The following is a 14,455-nucleotide window of genomic DNA, read 5'->3' as shown; positions in this document are numbered from 1 at the left end:
CTGATGTGATAAGGAAAAAAAGCATCTAACAAGCGTTAAACAAGCATAGTGCGCGTGTTAAAAACTGATTACCGATGAGAGCTGCAAATTAGCTAATAAACCTGCGTGAAATATCTTAATTATTAATAATCGCGATACCTCGCGCGTGATTTAAATTGTACAAGCCTGTGAGGTTCTTTCACGACGCTCTTCGCTATCGTGCCGACGAATCTTTCCTGAATTAACACGATCGACTTTCGAACTAGGTCAATCGGAGAAATGTTGTATGCGCGTTTCTGTCGTTGCGATCAGAGTGCTTGGCTGAGTCACGTGCCGATACGATTCGCCCAAGGAGAATATCACGAATTCAGAGCAAGCTAATCGATTGTTTTCCATTACAAGATTCTCATTCATTCCTTTAATCATTCAAGCCTTATGCAATTGCGTTACAATGTCTCAAGAATTGAGAAAAATAGACTGTTAAATGGACTCAGTGAAAATTTCTTAAATTTCCGAAGTAGATATAAGATTAAATGAGATAAATAGATTAAAATTATATTAATTCTTGTGTGTCTTTGAAACTAAGATTTTGACCGGGCATATTTAGTTTGTATATGTATACTTGTAATATATTTTGTTTTTAATAGATTTAGAAATTTTTGAAAAGAGACCGTACATTATATAATCGTGAATGTTGTGATGCCCAAGTAATTCAGAAATATTTAGATCGTGCGCGAAACTTGATTTGATCACCCCATCGATTCTTCATGCACAATCTTCCCAAGTACCTCGAATATATCAAAAGAGGCAATTGCATTTTGCGCATGGTTGGTACAAAGACATATCGGCATAGATTCAACCGTAGAGAGATGCAAACCAATCAGTCTAATAGAATCTCCCCAGTTGCCTATCGAATGATTCATAGTACGTCGCTTGGGAAGCGAATTTATTAATAAGACCAGCCAAGCTCGGCACTGAACTGATTCGTCATTATGACGTATGTCCTGCCTCGGGGATATTTAATGTTAAAAGCTAATCAATCGTTTCTTTTCTTCAATGTCTACTCAAGTATAATGACTCTCTCACAAGAATATATAAAATTTTTAGAAAGTAATTCATTGTTGCTCTAAGAAATATATAAAACGTTTTGTTCTCTAAAACTAGCAGGATCAAATTAAAGCACAATAATGACAAATTAAAAAGAAATAACTGTTATGTAATAATCGATTGTGTCAACAAATTAATTAAAAGACGGCGATACGAGTCAAGCGCGGTACGTGGTGCGCAACTAGAGAATTAACAGTTACAGAAGTAACGAATTACGCCGTCTTTTAATTAATTTGTTGACATTTTCACGAGTCTAATGATATATTTGAATCGATTGTGTATTATTTTTCTTTACACAAGAAGGAATTATGAAGTTGGCAAAATTACGTAAACGAGAATTTTATATCAAAGCAGTGCCGAAGGTAGTACCAAGTTCAGGCTTTTTTATTGATCCTTCTAGGATTGAACGAAGAAGTGTCTATATATCTGATGTTCTTATTCGAAAGAAGATAACTATTATGCAAGTGCAAGGAAACTCCTTTATAATATTACACCAAGCGCGAATAATAATATCGCGAAGGATGCGCGATACCTCGCGTATTACATTCCCCATAACCGTTGTCATAAAATAAAGCTGTCTCATATTTTATGCAAGAAAAGAGTCGCGCGGCGGCTCATCTCCCTTCGGCAGAGTTTCATCCGTTTTATGCGCTTAAATCGTTGCATACGCGGAACACTTCTCTCTCGCGTTCGAATATTTTTGGCACCGCGGAATAGATTCGTATCGCGCCCAACTCGCTTCCTCCCTTCCGTCCGCGTTATTACGGCACAAAAGGGGATCGTCGTGAGTCGGTCCGGCATTCTCTCGTCTCGACGTTGGAATTCGTGGGCATGTTCGCCTGGGCATGACTTACGTCAGGTTTGCATAACCGCGCAAAGTGCAGAAACGTATCGCGCTTAAAGCGGCGCCGTATTCCTCCGCCGTATCCCCGAGAATGGAGAGACCTTACCGCGGGCGCATTGGAAGTGTGCAACTTCTTGCGCAAGAGGTGCTCCGCAGTGATTCATCATTGTTACGGAGAATATTGGGATATATATCGGCACGGCGAGGTCCCCCCGGGCTGGAAGCAAATGGAGTAGACAGGGGTCTATACCCTCCATCTACTTAAATGTCCCCGCATTCTAGCAGTGGAGCAGGGTATATAGTAGGTACTTGTCCGTTTCCCTCACCCCCCCCCCTCGGTTCTCCCAGCAATTTTCTGATTAGGCTACGTCTATTGCCACGCGGGAGGGTCCCAGAGTTTCACGCCACGCTCCGCGCAATCGCTTTTACGATTCGCTCGCGTCCGTCTTGGTCCAAGCCTTCCACGATACAATTTGCCGCGATGACGATTTACGTCACGATAAAAGAATGGTTATGCAATTGAATTGATTGCATTGATATTACCATAAACATGACATTTGCACTAACTGTGATTACTGCGTTGCTTAAATAAAATTCATAAATGTAAAATTAACTTTTTCGTCGAAAAGTATATATATGATATTTTTTAATTGATATAGTTTTCTACGATTTTTTGATACGTGAAATCGGTTTAGTAATTCTTGATATTAGATAGCAGTTATGTCGCGAAACGCGACCATTTTCTCTAGGATCCATGGAGAATATTTTACAATCGTTAAATCTTTATAATTATTGCAACGACTTCGGAGCGACTACGATCGCATTATCATGTCGCGCGGTGGTATAATAAATTATTGCGGCGCCTGCTTCCGAGGTAGTTTACATTGCCAGACATCGGAGTCTTGAGTCCACTGTGAGTACTTAAGAGTATGCTCTTGCCCTGTGTTAGCGAGCCCGTGAAAATTTGAACACTCAGCTCCGCCCGAGACGCCCGGCTCGATCGCGTGCATGCAGGTGCATCTCGCGAGTCAACCGGCAATCTGTCGGGTGCGGGTCGCGCTAGATGCACCCGGCTTCTTTTCTCTCGTTACTAAATTTCATCTACGTAGCTTATAAAAATAAAGCGGGAGAGGAGAGTACGTATAGCGTGCGCCATATGCGAAGCGCCATGTGGCAGAGGGTCAACAGTGTCACCGACCGGGAGGAGAGAGAGAGAGCAATCCTCCTCTCCTGCTCGTATCTCGAGGCGAGAAACGGGTCGTGGAAAGGGCGCGATGCGCCCAGGAGACGAGCACCTGCCTGCCTCGAGGTGCATCTCTCCTCTCCGCGGATTCCCGAGTCTCTGCAGTGCCTCACAAAGGGGATTATCCGTTTCTTCGCATCGCGGCGGTTAGCCACAATGTAACGCGCGCGGCCGATGTAAAGCGCGCCTTCGTTCCGCGACTCGCACGTTTCGATCCGCGCGAGAAAGAATCCGATCCTTTCGCCGGGGGGCACTTGAGAGAAACTGACAAAAGTGCGTGCATTGCACACGCGAGTGGCTGCAACGGGTTGGTAGGCACCGGCGACCGGTTCTTTCCCGAGGCAATTTGTGACGTTCGGCGCAGCTTTTTCGGGAAAGTATCTTTTTCCGATCAACCTATTCTATTATTCTTGTATTATATAACTCCGTTAAGAGCGCGTCATGTCACGTCGGTGATATCATAAAAATATCGTGTTACTGTTGTACCGCGTAAAAAATATCACGAACCATAATTCTCTTGCATTTTAAAAAGTTTATTCCACGAAAGAATACTTTTCGCGAGAGATAGGGCGAGATACGACGGACAGCTATAGATAAGAAATAACAAAGGTGGCGTAAGATATTATCTCATTTTGAAAAAACGCACAAAAGCGCGGTATCAAATAGATCGTTCATGCGAAAATTTACGGAATACAAAGAGTGCATTATAAACTCGCTGAAGCATATTTTAGCCGCAACACACGAGCTACAGCGGGCTTACGAAATAAACTTCTCTCCGCAGACTCCAAACGCGTTTTTAACTTCGTCGAAAATCTATCGATCGCTTCTTCATTTTTCTTAGATCGTTGAGACTCGGCACACTTTCGCGTTTTAGAACCTAGAAAATTGCATTTTCGCGAGCGGATTCGTCGGGACGTTTATCTAATTCGAGGCGGGAATAAAAACGGCCCGGCACGCCGCGATCGGAGGCATCTCTCGTGACCTAAGGCGAGAAAGAACGTCGAGAGGATGAATCGACGACCGAGGGAGGGACCTGCCTGCAGGAGTGGAGCAGTGCTCTTCGGCTCCGTGCTTGAAAAGGGATTATCCAGCCCCCGACTCTCTATCGATGGTTCGCCACATAGTGTCACGCGACGATCAAAGTTCGCCATGCGTCGTACCTATGGCCTGTATGTACAAGGATCTCCTTCGTGGAATCATGATACATACGGGGGGTATATATTGGTGTATGTGTACGCCGTACGAAATTAACCAGCCAGGGCTGAATCTTGTTACTATTAGTTATCGCATTAATATCCGGCGATGATGACGATCCACAGAGCGCCGTCTACACGCGAATGTCATGTATTGTGCCCGCGGTAATGGGTCTATATTAGGTACATTGGATCAGATATGCACGATCGTATATTCGTAATTTTTGGTCTCGATGGAATTAGCAAAGAACATGCCGATAATGTCGATAATTAACCTGAATATCGTTTTGAATCCCATGGCACGAGAAAGTCGTTTAATTAAATTTTCTCGTTTTTGCGCGAGAAGTTGTAAAAAGTATTCCTGTGAAAATTTTCACTTTCTTCATTTCGATTAAGAAGAAAAAAAATTAGACGATCAACTTTCTGATGATGGGCTCACTGTAGAAAATCAAATCCTCTCTCAAACATCTTTTCATTATGAATTGAACGAAACGTAATCACGAATGATAGTTTTAATCGATTTATAGATGATTAACATCGTTCTAAACGATTGTCACGTAAACCACTAGACCTTGTTAAATTCAGATGAAATGCAGTAGTAAGGTATAGTAAACTTCATTAAGGAAAGAAAGATATAAGAAAACTTTGGAACTTTGGAAAGAAACAATATTGAGTGAATACAATTAATTGTATCATGAAAATTTGATCAAGTTTATCAAATTATTAAATTTACGTTTCACACTTAATATCAAAAGATCTGGTAACTTTTGATATATATATATTTTTTTTACTTTGAAGTCACTCGAAGATTTTTTGGGTGGGCATATATACTCGCGATATATATCGCCAGTAGCGGTACAGGCGAGGCATTATTTGCTACGGCCAATATTTTTGATCTAGCGAGCGGAGCCATTAGCAACGGGACCACACCGGTGTAAAGGCGTCCTGTGCAAACACTTCATCCATAGGAATTTGATCCTCGCGGCAAGGGTATCTCCCCTACCGCGTCTTGTGGGAAGTCGGTCGGTTGGACGAATCGAGTTGAGTACCTATGTCGCGGCGACCGTATACGAGAAACCCTGGTATCCGTTTTGTAGATATTCCGTGGAAGTATGAAGCGATAAACTTCCTGAGACGTGTGTCGTAAAAGCGTCCGAGAAGGAAAGTGCTTTTTCTCACGGATCATGAGATTCCAAGACGCCCGGCACGTTGATTGCGCCGTCGCGTCGCGTCGCGTCGCGACGTTTCTCGCGTTTCATGAGCGTTGAGTTCATTTCATCGAGGTCTCACAGGTCACCGCCGATAAATTGATCATGCAATCATAATTAAATTAAATCGTTCGGTAAATTGTAATCCGTAGCGATTAAAAATTAACGCTCAACAGCTTTGTTACAAGAATATACGACGAGAGTGCAGCATTTTGTTGCATTGATTTTTATGTTTACTATTTCGTTACATTGAGTTTTATGTTATTACGTTTAATTGCCCATAATTTCCAGATAAATAATTTCTTAAGCAAATTTTCCCACGATTATTAATTTTCGAAATTGCATCATTCGTGAAATTTATTACGATGAAAATTGCTGTGTAATAGATACATTAAAATATCATTATTGTGAAATATGATTTCAAACGAGAAGTAGATCTCGTCATATTTGAGATTATAAAAGGAGAAACATTTGACAAATAAAAATTTAAGCTTGAATTTTAAAACATGATATAATTGTGTTTGAGATTACTTGCAATTATTTTGAAAACTAAATGTCATATTTATTTTTTGTACTCGGAGCAATGTTATAATTTATATTTGTACATAATCTAACACATATTCAAACGAGAGAAATCTCTTTATTCTATAAGAATACTACAATCTACTTTTTTATTTGATGTTATTTAAAAAAAGACTAATTGAATTACTCTTAAAATGCTTTTTGTTATTTAAACTGTAAAAGTGCTATAATTCATGTGATAGATATTTTACAACGCATTAAACTCTTTAAATAAATTATTGTAAAACTTGCCAAACGCAATGAAGCAATATACTCAGTATTAATCTCATCTGTGTATTTATATGTATATATTTTTATTATAAATTAGTAATTTACTAATAATAGATATATTATCTTTGACACTTAGAATATTTTTTGTTAAAAGGACTAAAACAATGTTTTCTCTCTCAAAATTTAAATATCGTTACTTATTAAAATAGGCTTTATGTAATTAAAAAATAAAGTTGCAATATTAGCATTTTTATAAAGCTTAATTTTTCAAGACCATAATTTTTTATCTTTAATCGCTTAAAACTCAGGAATTATTGAGACTCTTGCTAAGGAAAAGTATTTTAATTGTTTTTGAGACAAGAATCATAAATAAGTATATATATATATATATATATATATATATATATATATGTATATATATAATAGCGAAGTGTCAAATCGGCGGTTACAACTGTGTTAAAAATCGTGACAAAATACCGCGGGCTAGCAAGCATCAGAACGTTGTGTCGACGATATTTCTAATTTCTACCCGGTGCCTGTTCGGGGCGCGAAAAAATATCGATGACGACATGAAGCCGCAAGTTCGACGAGTTTTTCGAAAAGTTACAGCTGCCCTCGCGCCTCTGCGCTCCTTTTATTGACCGGAAACGTAACGCGTAACATAGTGTGTTCAATGTCAAGGGCAGCTGTTCCGCTGTCTGCGCCACTTTGGAGAAGACATGGATCCCGATCTTTTTTCTCCAACGTGTCTTTAAGTCAAAGCGGATGAAGCACGTTATAGTTGTAATCGTTTCTCAGGAAGTCATAATCTGTTCTGAGGCATTTGGGAAACTTTAGAGAACACGTAGTCAAGGGAGCGAAAGCTTCGATTTATTATGTAACTAATCTAAAATCTCTCTGCCTTATATAAAATCAACAATATTTTTACATACGTACAGAAAAATAATCATTCTACAGCCAAGAAAAGCCCTTACTTATTTTATTTTACTTCTTTTAAGTAAGTTTTCTCTCAATCAAGAATATTTTCTTACTAGTAGTTTTCAAATATCTTGACACAAGTCAAGAACATTGTTTTAAGTAAATGTAATTCTTACAATGACTTTATGGTAGATTTGCGCCGCGGATATACAATACCATTTACTTAATCCGCAAATATATCATAAAGTCATTGCAAGAATTACATTTACTCAAAACAATGATCTTGACTTGTGTCAAGATATTTGAAAACTATTAGTAAGAAAATATTCTTGGCTGAAAGAAACTTACTTAAAAGAAGTAAAATAAAATTAGTAAAGTGCTTTTCTTGGCTGTAGAATAATTATTTTTCTGTGTATGATTATTATATATCATGTACATATGCTAAATATTTTATATAGTTTTTATACGTGAGAAATATTATGGGAGAATAATATTACATTTTGTTTAGCCTATGATTTTTTTCCATTGCTGACACACATAATTGGATTACATAAAATGATAGTCTCTATTTATATTCGCTGTACCTTTTTAAAAGTACACCACGCTTTAAATATACGTATGTTTATCGAAGTAATATTTTTGTAACGTTATCTAGTTTCTACGCGATTTATAAAAAGAAGCGATATAAAGGGATGTGACAGCTGGATTACACGTTTTAGTTGAGTCTAATTTAGTGAGACTGTATTTAATTGAATCTAAATCGATTTTTGCAGAAAAAGGATATAGAATGCGATACAGAAGTATAATTAATTAAGCGTATGATATCCAGTAGATTTTCAAAGCTTATTCGTGGAATAATTACTCTTCAACTGTAATTAGATGCGTAGATATAATAGTTGTCTCTATACCGCGTGCTATCCTTCTCCCTTCTCACATCGTCGACCGACAAAAGCCTGTGACATTTGGGAAATTAGTGAACGCTAATAATTAGCGTTTCCCTTTGTACGGAGGTTTCATAAAGTATCTTTTGTGAAGACTCTAACTCCATAGAGATCGTACGCGACCCATTGTCCTTTGCAGCAGGCATCCTTTGATCCAATGCTTGCGGATGGATAATATTCGCCAATGTCGCTAACTCGACAATGAACGCATTATCGTTCGTTGATAGTTGATAATAAATAAGTTTATTTAGTCTTGCTGCATGAGGAATTTACAAAGGCTTGATAACACAAAATGCAATCGTGTCGAACGGCACTTCGCCACGATAAATGCAGTAGTTTCTGCAGCGTCTGACAAATAAATATTTTTCTTGCGTTAACTTTTTTAATTCATGCGTTTTGTTAAATATATTATACTTGGCACTTAGCGCTTAGCGTTTTTCATTAACAAATGATGGAAAGGTTTCTGCATGCAGCAGCCAAGTAGCTTTCACACACTTTTCTCTCTCTCTCTCTTTCTTCTCTCCTCTCTCTCTGATTCGTATTAACTGTATGATTAAAAGTTAGGATAAGTTATTCCTTCCGCGTAATAATTACATATTACATGCCATGTTACCAAAATTCATTTAAATAGTCGATAAGTCTTTTACGATTAAATGATGTCAAAGAGAAACGAGTTCATCGATCCGTGTATTTTTATTCGTTAGCTTGAAATCGCTTCGGTGGAATTGAAAGCTTCGATGTTTTTTGCGCTGGACGATATGAGATTTATCCGATTTTCAAACGATGGTCGTTCGTCGTACCGTCTATTACGACCGCATCGAAATAGTTGCTTTTACGCATTGCTTTTAGTCGACAGGTGATCTCGTGCATGGCAGTATTTCTCTCGATTTTCTAAAACTTTTTATTTAAAAAAGTGCGCGAATAACAAGATAAAAATCGATAAATTATCGGAATATTTCAAAATAATTCAACTTCGTGCGTGGTTGCCAACGGCAATTTAAATCGATATAATTTTGATGAATTTCAAATATCGACGATGCAACATGCAACTGACTATATTTATTAACGACAATTGACGATTGTATGTACATACATACATATTTCTCCATTTCAATTTATCGAAAATTGAACATACCGAAATTATAGTGATTTCAACCCCTGATTATCGATAACCTGTCATTCCCACTGGTGCACTTACCCCATATAGTTATGTGATAATATTAACGTTTAAGCGAGACAATAGGGCGAAAAAGCGTGCCGGGCGGGTAGTATCGGATTCACCGTGGGCAAAGCGTCGCGGATAGACACGCGTTCGCATAAACCCACCCTGCAGACTCATCCCTCGAAGTTCGCGACATCCTGGAAATTAGCGCGCAATAACAATTACCGTCCGAGCGGTTGTCGGGCTGACAAACAGTGGCCCACAAAGCGATATTTCGCGATGCCGCCGGATGGTCCATGGAAATCGTTCGTGGAAGGGCCGCGAACGATATGAGAGGGAGAGAGAGAGAGAGAGGGGGAGAAAGAGAGAGAGAGAGAGAGAGAGAGAGAGAGAGAGAGAGAGAGAGAGAGAGAGAGAGAGAGAGAGAGAGAGAGAGAGAGAGAGAAAGAGAAAGCGAGAACGGAGAGCGAGGAGAAAGGACATTGTGCTGGCAGGCCGCACAAGCCAGCGGGTGGGCGCGAGCGTTGTCGGGGCGTATGGTCCACCGCTTTTGTGCTTAGTTAAATGAAAAGTCATCTCGAATCTATTACTTTCGAGTTTTGCCACCGGGCAGTGTAAATATTTGGGGTGCCGTGTACGCGCGGCCGGGATACGATGCGACGCAGATACATATAAGCGGGATGCCTCTTCCCATTGTTGCATCTCGATAATTTATGATCCTCGTACGCCCCCGCCGTTTACCCCGCGCGTATATCCTTTCCACCTACGTCTCCTGCCTCTTCTTTTTCGGCTTTTACCAGCCTCGATACACCGAACGCGCGCGCCTTTCAACGATCCGTCCTGCCAATATCTCCTCCTGGCGTATCCGCTATCCGCAGGACGCAGGACTCCCCTGCCGCGATAATTGCGAAGTTCGGAAACCAAGCTTTTCGCACTTTTCCTCAGCGGACCCGACTTTCCACGTTACGGTACAGGGACGGCGGCGATGTTGCTGATTGTGTCGATTGTTCGGCCACCGTCCCAACCCTCTTTGTTAACTTTTATGGAACTGTTGGTGGTGTATTATAACTATACATCTCTCGGGGCCGCGGCTGTCGTTAAGTCCGTTAACAGCCGCGAATGGGGGTCTAATGAGGGATAAATAATACCGAATGTGGCAGGGCGTGCCCCGTGACTTTTCGCCACGTGTAACACGGTTTTCCACGGACTGTTTCATATTGCCGTTTACTAGCTTGTTTTCAGAGGATACTTTTCAAACGATGATACAGAAGAGCGATCGGTATACGGCACGTTTTGTTCTAGATTTGCATCGTGTCGTATCGTGTGACGCTGTAGCGTTCGTTTCAGCCATGCTTTTTGTACAAATGTCAGCGTCTCATTTTTTAACCGATCTCGAATTTCTTTCGACCGCATGAGCTTTGACTTTCGTCACTTTAATGAGTATCAATCGAGGTATCATTTTATTACTACATACTTGTGTTAATTTTATTCCTCGTTAATGTTTAAATAATTAAACAAAAGTGGTGTTGCTTCGTGTTAAATAACACTTCTATGATTTTATTACTTTTCTCCAGCAATTTTATATATTTAAAATTATTTCACGTCATATATATATATATATATATATATATATTTGAGAATTATTAATCTCATATAATGTTATTTTGAAATATGCAAAAAATTTAATCAATTTCGATTTAGTTTTAATATTTATCTAAAATTTTTTTATAAATATCTTAAAAGGTTTAAAATACAGCGATAGTTACAGCGAAATGCAATAAATTGTATTCATATATTATATTATATCAATATAATATTGATATTACATTTATAATATTATATAGAATGTTGTACTGTAAATACTAACAATGTTCATAAATATAATATTGATTTCTAGTATAATATCAAGGCATATATAAAATGCCATTTAAAACTTGACTTTAATTCTTAAAGAAATTTAACAAGTTAGGTATATCATTATATGTGTAAGGTATATTGATAGAAATTCTATCAGTTTCATCAACTCCTTAATTTTCTTCACATTCTAATTCATACATTATTAATTTCCTACAAAAAATTAAAATTTATTAGGTGGTACAAATGTCACCCAATTTAAATGTTAAAATATAATCTACATATACATACATCCGAACCGCGCGATAGTGTTAATAATAATTATTCCGTTTAAGCAGGACCTTCGCCTGCGATCTTTATACATGAGCATGCCGACGACATGTATACGACAGAGATTAGTGAAATGTATTTGCATAAACAAGTAAGACACATTGCGTAATAACTCGGGACCACCGGCATCAACAGGCGGTGTCGGGAAAGTTACGTTCGAAAGTATCGGTCGGTAGATCCGGAACGACAAAGTTCTCGTCGTATGGAAATGCACGCCTTAAATTAAGGATGCCGGGAGTAGAAACAGCTCATAGACAAACAATAGAAACAATGGATGGCCGTCCGTCCGTCCGTCCGTCCGCTCGTTCGTCCGGTGCCACGCCATAGACCGTACCTGAGTACACAATGGCTACAAGGTTTTTCAAATAAAAAAAAAAAAAAGAAAAAAAAAAGAAATTTCCCCGTCATAGCGCGCAGCTCGTGAGCGCGCGTGTGTCTCGAGATGTTAAAATTGCTCCGCGGCCCCGCGGCAAATATTTGGTCAGAAAAGTAAATCCTCTCGACGCCGCGACGAGAGCTCTCCAAACAATCATTCCATGTATCGACGTATATAATTCCGAAAGAACACGGTTACACTTGCCTCGCTCTCTTGACCGTCATCTTAATTGCTATTACGTATTCTCACTTCGCCGGGGAAATTACCATATCCCCGAGACCGATGTTTGATTATTTGCACACGCTTATATTCTGCGGGCTCACTCGAGTATCCCGATGAGCACTTCTCAATCTTTACGGGCACCGTGTGAAAAATTTCAATTAACTCCTTTTAAGATCTGAGAGTGAATTATATGCAAATTTGTGTACATCAATAATTTCTTAATGAAATTGCTAATAAGCTTTGGCTAATTAACGATACCCGAGAATTTTATTATTGCTTATGTTCTGTAGAGAACTATAAAATACAAAAAAAGTATTATAAAATCAAATATTTCGATTCGTTATATATATATATATATATATATATATATAATATATATAAATAAAAATGGTTTCCATTTATACAATATTGAAAACAGAAATGCTAAAGAAATACTCTAACAATATATTTAAGTGACAATTTTTAAAAATTTGTCACCCGAATAAAATTTCATTTCTTAATAAAGAAAAAAAGATAAATATGTCGTATTTTGAATATAAAGAAAGAGAAAAACCATAGAAATAATTATATAATTTGTTGCATTCTTTTCAAATAAGTTTATGGCTTTCTTCTCTTTTTACGGTAACAAAAAAAAAACGTTTATTCTCTTTAGTTTTTGATGGCCGGCTGACACGGTTGCGGCGCGTATTTCTCTCTTATATACGTATATATACTCTATAAGAGTATAATATTTCTTTCCAAGTCGCAACGACGAAAGTAAACTTCCTCCAGTTTTCTTCCGCGAAGGTCGTAAGCTTATAACAATAAAAAATGGCGCGACGGGTTTCGCTCCTATATAGAATATAGATTCTATATTTGTAGCTGTTATTGTGCGCGGCACTTCTGTCCCCGAACTTCGACTTGGTCTGTGCAGGCAGGGCAGGTAAAGTTGCAGGGGTAGGCGCAAAAGAGAGATAGAGCGAGCGCGCTACCGCACCGCGCGTACTGTTGTTGCAGCTGTTAGACGGAATTTTGGTGAGAAAACAAAGTTCTCCGGAAAGTAAAGCGCCTTCGGGCCACATCCGAGGCGCCCTGGGCGTGATTCTACCTCTATACCTACCTCTACCTACGAACTTACTTATATGTATTTCGCCGGAATTTATCCTATATTTGCCAAACTGACGTGGGGGCCGGGCGTAGCGTTAACTTTAAAATTAACGAACTGCACTATATTACGCCTTTATAACTCATTCGAGACAACCTTCCGGCTTGGAGGCAAGACGAAGCCAATGAGACGCGTAATCGCGCGGGGAAAAAGGAAACGACTCGCAAAGAGTGCAAAGGAACGGGAGGGAGATTCACCATGCTCGATCTATAATTGAGTAATTAGCGTGCACGCGTTAATGCCATGACGCAGCAAACGCGCGTCCATACGAAGCGAACATCGGAAATGAGCGATGGGGAATAATCGTCGTGACGTTCTTCCGGCTCGTTACGACTCCTCCGGCTCTTGCGGCCGACTGCCGCCGATTCAGGTATAATCGACGTGCAATGCACGTCGTTGACTCGAGTTGAGCGTAAGACGAGACACGTACGCGAGACAGCGATCGGGCTGGACGCGCGCAAACGATGGAGGGAAAACGAGCTGGCCGTGACAGCTGCGGCGATCGCCGTCACAAAAGTTTCAGAAGTGACTCTTATACATATTTGTTAATCATTTGTTCGTGCGGCGGCGGCGGCGGCGGCGGCGGCGGTTCCTCGTATATCCTTTCTCGAACACGGAATTTCTCAAATATTATTTCAGGAGGGCTCCTTTCTCCCCTCCGGGACGCGCTGTTTCGCTGCGTCTCGTCGTGAAAAGTGTCAGTCTTCCCCTCCACCCGCATGCCCGTTTCTTGAATAGGGATTAGCCTCTTTCGCGGGATCGAGCTTTCGTTGTCGAGCTCCTCCGAAGCACTTCTCTCTCTTTCTCTTTCTCTCTTGCTTTCTCTCTCTCTCTCTCTCTCTCTCTCTCTCTCTCTCTCTCTCTCTCTCTCTCTCTCTCTCTCTCTCTCTCTTTCTTTCTCTCCGCGAGTTATTAATAATCAGAATGACAAACGTCGGAAATTCGGGACACAGAAGTTGCGGGAGTCGTCTCGAGGTCTCCTCTCCTCCGGAAATCGTTATTACGGATGATCGTACACACACGTGACGTATCAGAGACGACAGCCGCCGTCTACTTCGGCTCCCTAAACGAAGGCGTGTCTTCGCTGTGTAAGAAAAAAAAATCAAGAGTGCAACGAGCGGGTTGCCGAAAGAGAGGGCCGG

The sequence above is a fragment of the Temnothorax americanus genome, unplaced genomic scaffold (genome assembly GCF_048541705.1).
Source record: "Temnothorax americanus isolate GAGA-0224 unplaced genomic scaffold, ASM4854170v1 Scaffold8, whole genome shotgun sequence".
NCBI classification, from domain to species: Eukaryota; Metazoa; Arthropoda; class Insecta; order Hymenoptera; family Formicidae; genus Temnothorax; species Temnothorax americanus.
Note: the sequence above shows the minus strand (reverse complement) of the source record.